The sequence below is a fragment of the Cervus canadensis genome, chromosome 1 (genome assembly GCF_019320065.1).
Source record: "Cervus canadensis isolate Bull #8, Minnesota chromosome 1, ASM1932006v1, whole genome shotgun sequence".
Taxonomy (NCBI): Eukaryota; Metazoa; Chordata; class Mammalia; order Artiodactyla; family Cervidae; genus Cervus; species Cervus canadensis.
Window position 1 is genome coordinate 97,245,545 of NC_057386.1, and position 13,345 is coordinate 97,258,889.

General features: G+C 47.8%; 1 protein-coding gene across 5 annotated transcripts in view; it reads right to left on the bottom strand.

Annotated features, from left to right (window-relative positions):
* The window catches only part of FNIP2 (folliculin interacting protein 2), a 123,548-nt gene that overhangs the window by 88,869 nt on the left and 21,334 nt on the right, over nt 1-13,345 (bottom strand). The window lies entirely within an intron of this gene.

Below are 13,345 nucleotides of genomic sequence, written 5' to 3' on the forward strand. Positions count from 1 at the left end.
AACACATTCTGAGCTCAAGGCTTAAGTTCATGGCCTCAGTGAGATCAGGGGTTCTCTGTCTTTCTTCTCAACTGTCTGGAAAATCGCTTTCACTTCCTCACAAGAGGACCAGAGAGCACCCTTGTAGCACCAACCTGTCCCAGTGAGCAGAGGCAGAAGGAAGCCCCATTTACCACCACACCCATCTGAGACGTGGGCAAGGCACTAGGTCAACGCCTTCAGCTCACCTGGGGCTTGGCTCGCCTTGTCTAGAATCACAGTGGATACGAAAGCATCATCCTATGTGGGTGGGGTGGAGCCTTGAAAATGCCCAAGTAACTAGATTTTATAAAATCTGTAGAGCAAACACTGCAGTGAACACAACCCACTTTTTATGTATTAAAAAACACATTTCACTTTTAAAACTTCAGTCTCTGAAAGATATTTATCTGGGCCCTGAGGAAAGGACACAAACCCTTTGTAACTATGTATTCTATATAAACACCTTCGCAGCAGATAGCTGCAAAGCTGCTCAATCATTCCAGCATTTTACATCTTCCCAAGGCTTCAAACACTGTTAAAACAATGTGTATGTATCCCCAATCCAAAGGATGATGCGAACATTTTTAAACGAAAAGAATAATAAGAGAAGAAAATGACAACATGGTTATGAAGGATGAAACAAGGAGGAACTGCATTAGGAAAGAATTCCCTCCAACAGAAACTCTAACCTCTCACTCAGCCTGTAACTAACATGCAAGGATGAGGGAGGGTGAGGAGGGACCAAGATGGGCCCTTGTAGTATTTCTAGCAAGACTTGAGCTGTGTCTTCAATAGTCACTGCATCTCCCTGAATTTGGTCAGCACAGCTTTTAGCCTCCACTTCCCTGGCAGGGTGGTGCTCACACGTCACAGGCTCACAAACACCCAGGGCTGGGCCAACTACCCCCCCAACCCATTTCTGATTCAGCGGTTCCGGTTCTGGGCTAAAAACTGGGAATGTGCTTCTCACAAGTTCTCAGGACACAGTCACTCCTGGCCTGGGAACCACCTGCTGGAGGACCACTTCCCCAACAAGAATCCCAGCCTCCCCATGAAGATGTTCTGGGCCTGAATTCTGCATGATTTTCTAAAAACACCCTTTTAACACTAACACACAAATTTTTTCTAATAGAGCAGTGTACGCATCTCACGATCCTAATCAGAAATTTTGAAGATAAAAAACTGGGTCTGGACGTTCACTTTGTGCAGATCTTACATATGACCTTTTCATTGTCTTAATATCACTGAATATTTACATTAAAACTAGGACATGAGGGACTCCCCCTGCTGGTCCAGCGGCTAAGACTCCACGCTCCCAGTACTGAGTTATCTCAATTGATTGTTCACTTCACTTACATTAAAACTAGGACATGAGGGACTCCCCCTGCTGGTCCAGTGGCTAAGATTCCACACTTCCAGTGCAGGGGGCCCAGGTTCAATCCCTGGTCAGGGAACTGGGTGCCCACATGCTACAACTAAGAGTTTACTTGCTGCAACCAAAGGTAGAAAAATTCCCGTGTGCCACAACAAAGACCTGGAGCAGCCAAATAAATACGCAAATAAATATTACCCAACCCCCCCCCCCAAAAAAAAAAAACCTAGGACATGAATCCAGCTACAACAAGCCATTGGCCTCTTTCAGCGTGGTACAGGTATTATGACCAGAGGGTACTTCTGCTCAAACTCCAAACACCCTCTTTTTCCCTCTCTCATCATGCCAATCAACATGACTCATGGCATTTTAACATTTTATGTTTTCTCTCTGTTCCCCCCTAATTCCACAGTTTAAAACCATATCGTATGTAATAAAGCAGGAATATACATCAGAACCACCACCACTGTACTTAGAAGGAATGCCTGTCTATGGCTCTCAAGCCCCTTACATTTACACGGGAGCTTTAACATTTTTTCAGTAAATGGAAAAACAAGTAATATGACATCATCACATCCATTCTTCAAGCCACGGATGGAGTGGGTGAGAGAGGCAGCATCCTGTTCGCCACCTCAGCCCCACCTCCCTTGACCTCTGTCTTCTCTTTCCTGAAATGGCAGCATCCTCTGCTATGGGCTCCCCCATGGCCATCTGTCAACATGCTGGCTGAGTGCCAAAGAATTGAGGCTTTTGACCTGTGGTGCTAGGGAAGACTCTTGAGAGACCCTTAGACAGCAAGGATATCAAACCAGTCAATCCCACACGAAATCAACTCTGAACATTTACTGGAAGGACTGATGATGAAGTTGAAGCTCTAACACTTTGGCCACCCGATGCAAAGAGCTGACTCACTGGAAAAGACCCTGATGCTGGAAGATTGAGGGCAGAAGGAAAAAGGGGTGACAGAGAACGAGATGGCTGGATGGTATCACTGACCAATGGACATGAGTGAGCAAACTCTGAGAGATGGTGAAGGACAGGGAAGCCTGGTGTGAGGCAGTCCATGGGGTCGTAAAGAGTCAGAAATAACTCAGGGACCGAACACCAGCACACACTGGATAAGACATCCTGCTCGTCAGCTGTAAGTACTACACAAGAGACCACTTATCATGGGCTCTTCTAGCAGTCAAGCTCTCCATCTGCCCACATGGTCTAGCTGTGCTCACATGCTGGGAGAAGGATCCAAGGTCACCAGCTGGCTCCCGCGGCCCTCCTGAAGCTCCACCTGCTAGAAAGAAGTGGGGAGTGGAGTGCGGGCGTGAACTCACCGATGTGTGTGAAGAAGGGAGGCCCCTGGTGCAAGTCTGTAAGCTGTACCCACTTCCACCCTCACAGCCCAGGACTGAGCCATCCAGGAGAAGAGCAGAAGAGCCATGTGGACCATGCGAGGCAGGTACCTGGTACTCCAGACCCCTACTGAAGCCCTTCTGCCCAGGGCCAGGACCTCCTGTCCTCCCAGCACGATGCTCCAGGGCCACCGCTGACCCACAGGACGTGGCGGCTGAGGACAGATCCACACCCATCCCTGACTCAGAGTTGGGAGAATGAAGGTCAGGAAGTTTCCAGGTGGGTATTCGTGCGTTTCTGCATCCCTAAACAGCATGCCCGTCAGGTAACTAAAAACAGTGATCACTGTGTGTAACAAAAAATCAACTCAAACCACAGCTGAGAGATGGGTTCGGAGAGAGAAAAAGTGAAGGTCTACTGCAGCTCCCCCAGAAGCCCAGTCTCATGACTCTTATTTAGTGGATCTCCCTTTGCCTCTTCATGCTACCCTGATGTAAAGTAAGTAAGAATCAATGGAGAAGAGGAGGCTGGGTTCCGGATCCACAGCACAGAGCCCCCCCTCCTCCCAGTGGGGTAACTCCTTCCCTCCCTGATGTCCCTCCCTGATTCCACACCTAGGAATGACCGAGGGCAAGCCTTCCTACCAGAGCTTCTCGAAGAGCGGTGCCCAAGCAGGAGACACCAGAAAAGTTACAGGATGCTGGTAAACTCTGTTTCCTGATCCAGGCACTGCTAATGTGAACATGCAGATGGCAGACCATGTACACTTTTCTGTCTGTACATTCTCATTCAACATGGAGTTGTTTAAAAAGGCCTCCAACAGGTACATGAAAAGATGCTCCATATTGCTAATTATTGAGAAATGGAAATAAACATTATAATGAGGTATCACCTCACATTGGTCAGAATGACCATCATAAAAAGTCTACAAATAACAAATGCTGGAGAGGGTGTGGAGAAAAAGGAAACCTCCTACACTGTTAGTGGGAATGAAAAATTGCTACAGCCACTATGGAGAAGAGTATGGAGGATCCTGAGAAAACTAAAAATAGAACCACCATGTGATCCACCAATCCCACTCCTGGGCATATATCTAAAAGACAACTCTAATTTGAAAAGATGCGTGCCCCCCAATATATATAACAGCACTATTCACAACAGCTGAGATATGGAAGCAACCTAAATGTCCATCAACAGATGAATGGATGAAGAAGATACGGTACATATGTACAATGGAATACTACTCAACCATAAAAAGAATGAAATAATGTCAACTGCAGCAACATGGATGGACCTAGAGATTATCATACTAAATGAAGTGAGTCAGAGAATGACAAATATTGTATGACATCACGTATGTGTAGAATCTAAAATATGACAAAAATGAACTCATCTGTGAAACAGAAACGACTAACAGATACAGAAAATACACTTATGGTTACCAAAGGGGAAAAGGGATGGGGGAGGGATAGATTAAGAGTCTGGGATTAATAGAAGCACACTACGATATATAAAATAGATAAATAACAAGAACCTTTCACATAGCACAGAGACCTATAGTCAATATTTTGCAATAATCTATAAAGGAAAAGAATCCAAAGATGAATATATACATGTGTATGAATGAATAACTGAATCACTTCGCTGTACCCCTGAAACCTTCACAACACAGTAAATCACCTACACTTCATGAAATAAAAAAAAATTAATTAAAGAATCAAATTTGAAAAAAAGAAGGCCCCTGCTGGTCTAGAGGACATGGACTCAGGTAAGGGAGTGAGGTACTGTGCTTTCGGGAAACAGGCTCTGAAGACAGATGCAGGATGGAGACCATGTCCCTCAGCACTCAGCCGTTTGAGCCTACGCACGTCCTTAGGACAGCGGTCAGCCCGCAGCCCCACCCTAACACCACAGAAGCCCCCCGACAAGCTTGTGCTGGGGAAGGCCGGCAGGGCACAGACAGACGCTGGGACGGGGTGACTCGCTGGCTGATCAGTCTCACGACGCCACGTGCCAAGCAGCTCCAGCAGCATCCCGTCAGTCATGGAGCAGGCAGCACTGATCTCTCAGCAGACAGGAAGAGCAGCGTACAGACTGGCCGAGGGACCAGGCTCGCCGCAGGGAGCGCGTCCGGGCCGGGTTGGGACTTGAGGCATCCCCGCCAGTGACAGGTGAGCCACACCACTCACCCCACCTGAGGACCGACCGGGGATGACCAGGAGGTGCGGCAGCCAGGTGTCACTGGCTCATCAAGTCCAAGTCTCTCCTCCAGGATCAACCGGAGGCTACCGACAGGTACAGGTTCTCACTAACTCTGTCCTCAGTGGGGCTGGGGTTCGTTCCGGGCACCACGGTGGCCAGGCCTCTCGTGGGTAGATAATAGGATACAATACAAAATGGTGTATGCTCTTTGCTAAGTACTGTGCTTTTCAAAAACCAAAAGTAGAAAAAAGAACAAGAAAGAAACATCAGAATGTCTTTGCAGAGCAGGACTTAGCATGCTTTTCCTTTTAAAATTCTCTATTTTCCACTTTTCAACAATAGCTATGCACTATTTACAAACCATGGGTAAAGACTTGTTTTTAAATTCTTGCTGCCAAACCAGTAAAGATCACTTGACTTCTTTGTTCTATAACAATTCTGCAGGCTTTATGGTAAGGAAATTGTCAGAGTCCAAACAATTTCAGACAGCTGGAAGGAAAAGCAAAGTAGGCACCCTGTGTGTTTTAAACATAGACTGCTATGTTCCTCACAGTTTTCCTTCAGTGACTGCTATCATTAATATCTACATAAACCAGCAAAAGTAGAGAGTTGCAGCTACAGACTCTGTTAAAACATCTAACTAAAAACAAAACCCCCCAACTTCCCTTTATTTGGAGACTCAGCTTGGTACCTAGGAGCAATACAACACGCGTAACAATGAGAATTTTTTTTAACAAAATCACTGACATTTTATTTGAGTTAGTCTTAAATTGATAGTTTAACTTGTTTCACAATACTGATAGTTTAGCTTGTTTCACAATATTAAGATGCCCCGAGGAACTAGATATATTTTTCCACTTAAGTTTTCCTCTACATTATTCAGTAATTCTTGGGTTTCTTTCTTCTCAAAATGCTAAACATTTTTTGGAATTATTCTAAAGCATCTTCTATTTCTGTTCCAAGTGCTGTTAGATTTCATTGTCCTCTCCTGTTCTTACCTTAAGAAAGTTCTTAAATAATCCTAACAATCTTTCAGTTCATTCTCATAAATAGACTGGGATTGGTATTTCCAATTGGATATATCTTCTGGAATATAATTATATTATATAGAATATCTCCTGCAAATGATTCAACTTTTTCCTGCCTTGTTTCCAACGTTCCTTGCTCCTCATTTCTTTTTATTTATTTTTAATTGGAGGATAATTCCTTTACAATGTTGTGGTTTCTGCCGTACAACAAGGTGAATCAGCTACAAGTATACATATATCCCCTCCCTCTTGAGTTTCCCTCCCTCCCACCCCCTACCACCCCAAGAGGATGACACTTTTTTAAAAAGAAGGTGCTATTCAAAGGCCATGTACCTAACCAAGTACAAGATGCTGACAACATAAAGATATGGAAAGGAGAGACAAGACCCCAGAAGACCCCTAAGGTAGTAAGTGAAAAGTCTTCTCTGAGGAGGAGGGTTATATCAAGGCTGGGGCTCTAACTGCTTCATAGCTCAGCTTTCACCAGAAGAGGTGGCCAGGCCACGCGCACTAATGCCAGGTCGAAAGTCCTCTGGGACAGCTCTCCACCCATGAGGAGGAGTACTGCTTGTCTTTTCATCCCTAAGAAATGCTTTCTTTCTTTCTGGAATCAGCTAGATGACCAGTAATTTAGATAAAAACTTTCATCAGTTTTTTTTTTTAAGATCCAATATCAGACCTCAATCTACAATCCTTTTCCCCTACTGACTTGTACAGCCCACACTGGAGTTTCTCTGAAATTAACACCCACCACATGCTATTCCTTTGAAAACTTCCAGAAGTTGGAAACATATTAGCGAAGCGAGATTACACAACTTGTAAAGTTTAACTCTGATTTCGGGCCAGGCTGTCACTGGCGTGTGGACCTGAGCGAAGTGCCGGCAGCCCAGGGTCGGGAAAGAGGTAAAGGCCTGAGCACCGGGCTTGGGGCACTGGCTCAGAATCGCTCCCCCCAAAGCATGTGACCAGGGCATACGGGCAGCTCAAGGAATTCCTGTCCAGCACGGCGGCTCAGTCCACCTATCTGACTGAAACCAGCTCTGCGGGACAAAGTTTCCAGGGCTCCCTCCCATCTCCCTGTCAAAACTGGTGCAATTCTTACCCAAATTGTGTAACTCATGAGAAACGAGTCTCAAAAAATACCTAGAAAGGACTTGCGTCTATGTTCCTCTCCCTTCCATCTGAACATAATGCTGAACTTTTCTGTTGACGCTTTGAAGCAGATGCTGGGTTGCTCAGAGTACAAGCCCTGAGTCTGCCAGGACTATTGCAACAGCTTTCTTACCGGCATCCCTCTCATTCTTGGCCGGTTACATATCCATTCAGTGCAAAATAAAGGTCATGAGAGTTATTCAAGGAAACCTACTAGAGGTTAGGCTAAGAGTTACCTTAGTGACTATGGGCTCCCAATGCAGGGGACTTGCATTTGATCCCTGGTCAGGGAACTAGATCTCACATGCCACAACTAAGAGTTCTCATGCCACAACCAAAAATCCCACATGCCACAGGAAGATTAAAGATCCCAGGGGCTGCCATTAAGACCCAGCACAGTCAAATAAAGAAATATATTTTTAAAAAGAGTTAACTTAGTGACGGAAGGTGACTCCCGCCGATTCTCTGGTTTGGCTGGCTGGAGGTGAAACAGCGATACTGTAACAGAGCTAAAGCGGAACGCTTCTCACTTAACTGGATCACTGGCGAGTTACGGGCACAAGCCTCCTCAAGTGCTCTGAGAGTTCTACCAGCTGCCGACCAAGAGGGCTGCTTGGCAGTCGACAGAAGTCAATTATGAGGAGAGAGCTGGAGAAAGGCTGTCAGCTCTGACTCAGCAGCCTCTCATTCCTCTGAGTCAGCTCCTCATGACGAGCTGGAGACCAGGATCCAGGAGGCATGGCAGCCGGACGATCTCACGAGGTAAGGTCTGTAGGGCAGAGGGCTGGATTCAGCTACAGCCTCATTACTCTGGGCCGCATGACTCTGCGAGCTTGTCTCCTTAGCTGGAAATAATGGTGATTGCTGACACTCACTCTACTCCTAGGAAGGTGGCTAGGGATGCTCACTGTGAGCCTGCGAAAGTGAAACTGAAGTCACTCAGTCGTGTCCGACTCTTTGCGACCCCATGGACTGTAGCCTGCCAGGCTTCTCCATCCATGGGATTATCCAGGCAAGAATACTGGAGTGGGTTGCCATTTCCTTCTCCAGGAGATCTTCCAAACCCAAGGATTGAACCCTGGTCTCCTGCATTGTAGGCAGACACTTTACCATCTGAGCCAGCAGGGAAGTCCTGCAAAAGCCCGCCTGAAAAGGCATCCCACTCAGATGGATGTGTGGTGTCCTAGTTTCTACATGCCTGCCCAAGAGCACTCACTGTCCTGTCTGGGCAGCTAAGCTCATGGATGACTGCATTGTATTATTCAACATGAAGCAAAGATGAATAACTGTGGCCACAATGACATCTGGTAAATCACAGTTTTATCCAAGAAAGTCAGTCGCCTTCCCAAACGGGGCCAATTCTCTGGAAGCTGCAGGCGATTAAGCCTTCCAAAGCAACTCACTGCAGAACCCCTTGGGAACGATAAACTCTAGAACAAATTAGTGTAACAGCTAGAAAATGAAATCTATGATTAATTAGCTTTCAAGGGAACATAAGCCATTCTTTCTTCCATGGATCAAGTCCTTTTCCACCTCCTAGGTCCCTCCAACCACACTGACCGCCCCTTCTGACAGAGTCAAATCCAGCAAGAGCTTTTAGGACCCAAACCAAGGACCATCTATCCTGTAAACACTCCCCATAAGGACCCTTTTCCCAAGGATACTTCAACAACCACACAGGAAGGCAGGACGGACTCAGTGACAATGCCCTGAAAGGGGCTGTCTCTTTCCGGCAGTTCAGAATTTCTCCCGCAACCTTGCTGCGACCAACCCTCAGCTACACGGTGAACCACGCCCCTGCATCTCACATGGGTAACAGTCACGGGGCAGGACAATGGCCTCCAGCAGTGCACAGTCCCCATCAGGAACACACAGGCAAGTGGTGCTGACACAAGTAACCCTGGGTCTGCATTTTGTGATGAACAGTCTTCAGGTTGTAATGCTTTAGCTGTTGAGTCAGGTATCACTCTCTCCTCCTCCCATGCATCTGGACATCAACATTGGCTACGAACTTCTAAACCAGGGGAGGAACTCCTCGAGAATGTGAACAGCAACACTTTCGTTTCTTCTGTGTTTTACTTGTGGAGCTACACTCACACCCAGCAGAGAGAAGGTACCTGGTAAATGGTTCTGAAGTCGGAAATAACCTCTTTTCTGTCGTATTCACCGAGGCTACTTCACACACTGCTGTTCATAGAGGTTCTGAAAACAGTCACTTTCTCAGGGACAAGAAAACCTCACTATGGCTCAAAGTGGCACAGGGTCAGGTGTTCCTGTGAAAAATAATCACACATTTATGGGACTTCCCTGGTGGTTAAGAATCTGCCTTCCAGTTCAGGGGACACGGGTGGCATCCCTGGTTGGGGAACTAAGATCCCACATGCTGAGGAGCACCTAAGCCTGCGAGCCCCAACAACAGAGGCACCCACGTGCTGCAACAAGGACTCTGCAGGCCACAGCTGAAACCCAAAGCAGACAAATGATAAATAAATAAGTGGGTAAATAATTTTCAAAGATAAAAAATAAGTCCTTTTAAGAATAATTACACATTTAAAAATCTGACTAAACTTAAGTAATCCAAAGCACGAGACAACACTAACCTTTACATCCGTTCTTAAAGATCGTCAGTTACGGTGCATCCAGTACAACTGTCGTGAATCTTGACTGTAACAAAGAATTACTCAGGAATTTCCACAGAGAAAGCACACACTTCTTAGGGAGAAGTTTTCCCTCCCAGGCAGATTTTTCTGTACTCACGACTGTACTCCTTTTGTTTCCAACAGCTACACTCAGGTACAACTTCCACGGAATTAACAAACACAAGTGGACCCAAGAATCTGGTCTTTAGAAGTAGTACCACTGAACAGTGCTTTCAAATGATGTCCGAGAAATTCAAAGGGAGCAATGAAACACTGTCCTGTAGAAATTTACGGGAAGCCACGTATGTAATTTAAAATTTTCTAAGACTCATGTTTCAAAAAAGCACAAAAGGAACAGATGAACTGAATCCTAATAATCCACCCTGTCTTTGGACTCCACGGTGGATTTTACACTCAGCACGTCTCCATTCAGGCTGGCCCTGTGACCGGTGGTGTGCAAGCATCTGACCAGCAACTCCTCCAGCTCCAGCCCTGAGAAAAGGCAGGAAACCCAGTCTGAGACATGGGGCATTTCGAAGGCCAGGCTGGTGTGGGAACCTCTCAGACCATCAGAGGAAGCCACTCATCCCCACCCCTCGCAAGAGAACTGAGAGCAGCTGGTACCTCTGTACGAACCACACTGTGCCCGCCCCCAGCCTCCACCCAGACGGTCACAGGACGAGGGAACTGGGAACTGCAGGACCGTGGGTGCTGGGCGAGCGTGAAGGAAACTGGTAGTGTGAGCTCAGCCTGCTCTGCAGAAGATGGGGCACCTTGCGACCCAGTCCACACTCGCTCACCACCCTCCTCCTCTCCCCTCCCTGATCTAACCCATAAACCTGGCTTATTTTGCCTCCCCAGGTGCAAAGGGGGTGGGGCTTGTAAACCAGAACAGCACACCTGTCTATTTGGGGAGAACCGGTCACTCATCAGACACTTGCAGCAGTCTCTACACACCCGCGTCTACACCCAGACTTTCCAGTTTCCCCATCGAGTCTCAGAGCACGTGGAATCTCGGGGAACACGCACACAGCCACATGCCTGGGCACTGGTCTCGCCACCGCTGCCCAGCTGGGACTCTGCCTTCTCTGGTAGCCTTGCATCTGCCCTGCAGTTTCCTAGGAGCCTGTGCCTGTAGCCCTGTCCTTATAGCCACCCCGTCCCCCAGGCCTGCCCTTGGACGATGGCATCTTCCAGGGTCCCCCTGTACAAGCCCTATCTGGGCTTTACCATTTTATCCCTCAACCCCTGCAAAACCATGGCTCTGACCCCACCTCATCAGCTCAACTCATTCTAGAATCCGGGGCCCATTTTCCATCTCTTGGTGTGGGAGATCGGTCATTCACGGTGCCTGAGCTCTATACAGGCTCCACGAAGACGCAATCAGTTAATAATGAACGGTTGCTTTTAGGAGAAATACAGGGTTAGGTGCCTGCATGCCTCTGGCCACATTTCATCAACTGATTAGTACCGAACCTTATTTTAAGTGTGTTTCTGCTATTTAATATATACAGCTGCTTCGTTAACACTGAACCCACAGCCTACAGCACCAGAGCTCGCGCCTGCGCGCAGCTCACCTAACACACAGTCTCTCCATCAGGCACATCACGGCCGTCCTGCCTGAGGACTTGAGACAGCGCCCGGGAACAATGCACGTGGGCCATCAGGAACAGCAACATCACCAATGAAAAGCACAAAACTGCGAAGGAAAACCCCACCTGAACTCTCCTGACTGCACACTCCATGTGTCCGCAGTAGGAGAGCAGGCGGGAAGGCAAGCACTGCTTCATCTGCCCTCAGCAGGGCACGTGCACACGGGCGGCTGCAGGGCTCTGCCATCCTGCCTGTGTCCCCAGACGACCAGAAACACATCCCGAGCCCTGACCTGAAGGCCATAAACGAGTTCTGGTGAGCAGGCGCACCTGCTCACATGGAATCCTAGGGCGACGAGGAGCGACTGTCCAGGTACCCGCTGTGGTCTCCATGGCCACCCCCTCTGCTCCCCACAAGCTCCAGGGGCAGCTCATGTCTCAGTCCTCCATGTGTCCCCGAGAATAGCCGGGTGCGGGGTGAATGCTTGTTAACCAGAGCCCAGCCCACACTCACCTGTGCCTCCTCTACTGGAAGGAAAAGACTGGAAGGCCCTGCTGTCTGGGTCTCGGTGTCTGCTGTCACCAGCTCAGGCCCCATCAAAGCCCCCCACCCACCCACACACAGCTTTCATCGCGGGCAGCGTTTCTGCGGAAGGCACCCAGAGAGAAGGGAGGTGACAGACATTGGCAGCCCGCACTCCACACAGCGTGGGGTGGGGGCATGTGGCACAGAGAGTGTGACAGTCACTACCGAGGTCATGTGCCAGGTGGGGCTGGGAGGCCTGGTGCCCCATGAACCCACGGGAGGCAGTGACCTTCCAAAAGCATTTCCTGCATCTGAATCGTCACGGGCTACAACTAGCAAAATTCCTCACATCGCAAACACACCAACGCAAGAGCTCCTTACAGGCTCTCAATGCAAAAGAAACATCTGAAGCCTGGGGTATCTGGGAGTCCTAAAAAGTAAAACGAGGTTAGCAAGAGGACTGGAAGCAATGCAGTCTGAGGGGCTGGGAAGAAACCGCGAAGTCCTGCAGAAAAGGCTACGTCCCAGTCCACTGCCTTGGCCCACCTAATGCTCATCCCCACCCCGTCCAACCCCAAGTCAGGTCTCCATAGTGAATGCATTCAGATCATGAGAACTCAGCTTTTACTTTTAGACAATCATTCGCAGATAAGATGGAAGGACAACAAAAATTTTAAAATTATGAGCTCAAGCATCAAAATGACTTATATATACTCAGTATCTAACTCTCCAAATGGAAATATAGAAAACCTAAAAAAGTGCTAAAAAGAAAAAACCACTTGAAAAATGAAGGAACCTACTAAGCTTAGAGACCGTGGGTCATGTAAGGGTTGTTTATTGGGTGCTTCTGTGAGGCCCCAGCCTCTGCTCTCTGGCACAATGTGAATTCCTGTTACACCTGTTACAACAGAACCTGCGGAATAAACTCCATGGACTGAAGAGCTTGAGAGCAGGATGTACCTCATTCACGCCGGTGCTCTAACCGTTCACCGTACCTGAAATATGGAAGGCAAGGAGCAGATGTGAAGCTTGCTCCTGAGTTAACTTTTAGAGTTCGGAACACACGCAGAGGCATCATCATCATACAGGGTAGTCAGGGCACCTGGCCATCCTACAAAACCCAGGTCACCTAGGATATACCCATTATTCTGATAAACACATGAACTAGCTGTTTTTCATAACAGAATAGCATCTTTAACATGTTAACTATGTGAAAATGACTTCCGAGTGGTAAGAGCCTGCTCTCTCTCTCTCTCTCTCTCTCTCACACACACACACACACACACACACACACACAGAAGCTCCCATGATTGCTACACATCCCACCTTGTTTTCTTTGGAAAGAACCAGGCCCCTGTATGAACAAACTGTAAGCAGTGCACACGCACCGGATGCCTCCACAGGAGAGTGGAAGGCATGGCCCACCGCTAAAGCTGATTATTACCGCCGCTCCACCAGGGCAGAGC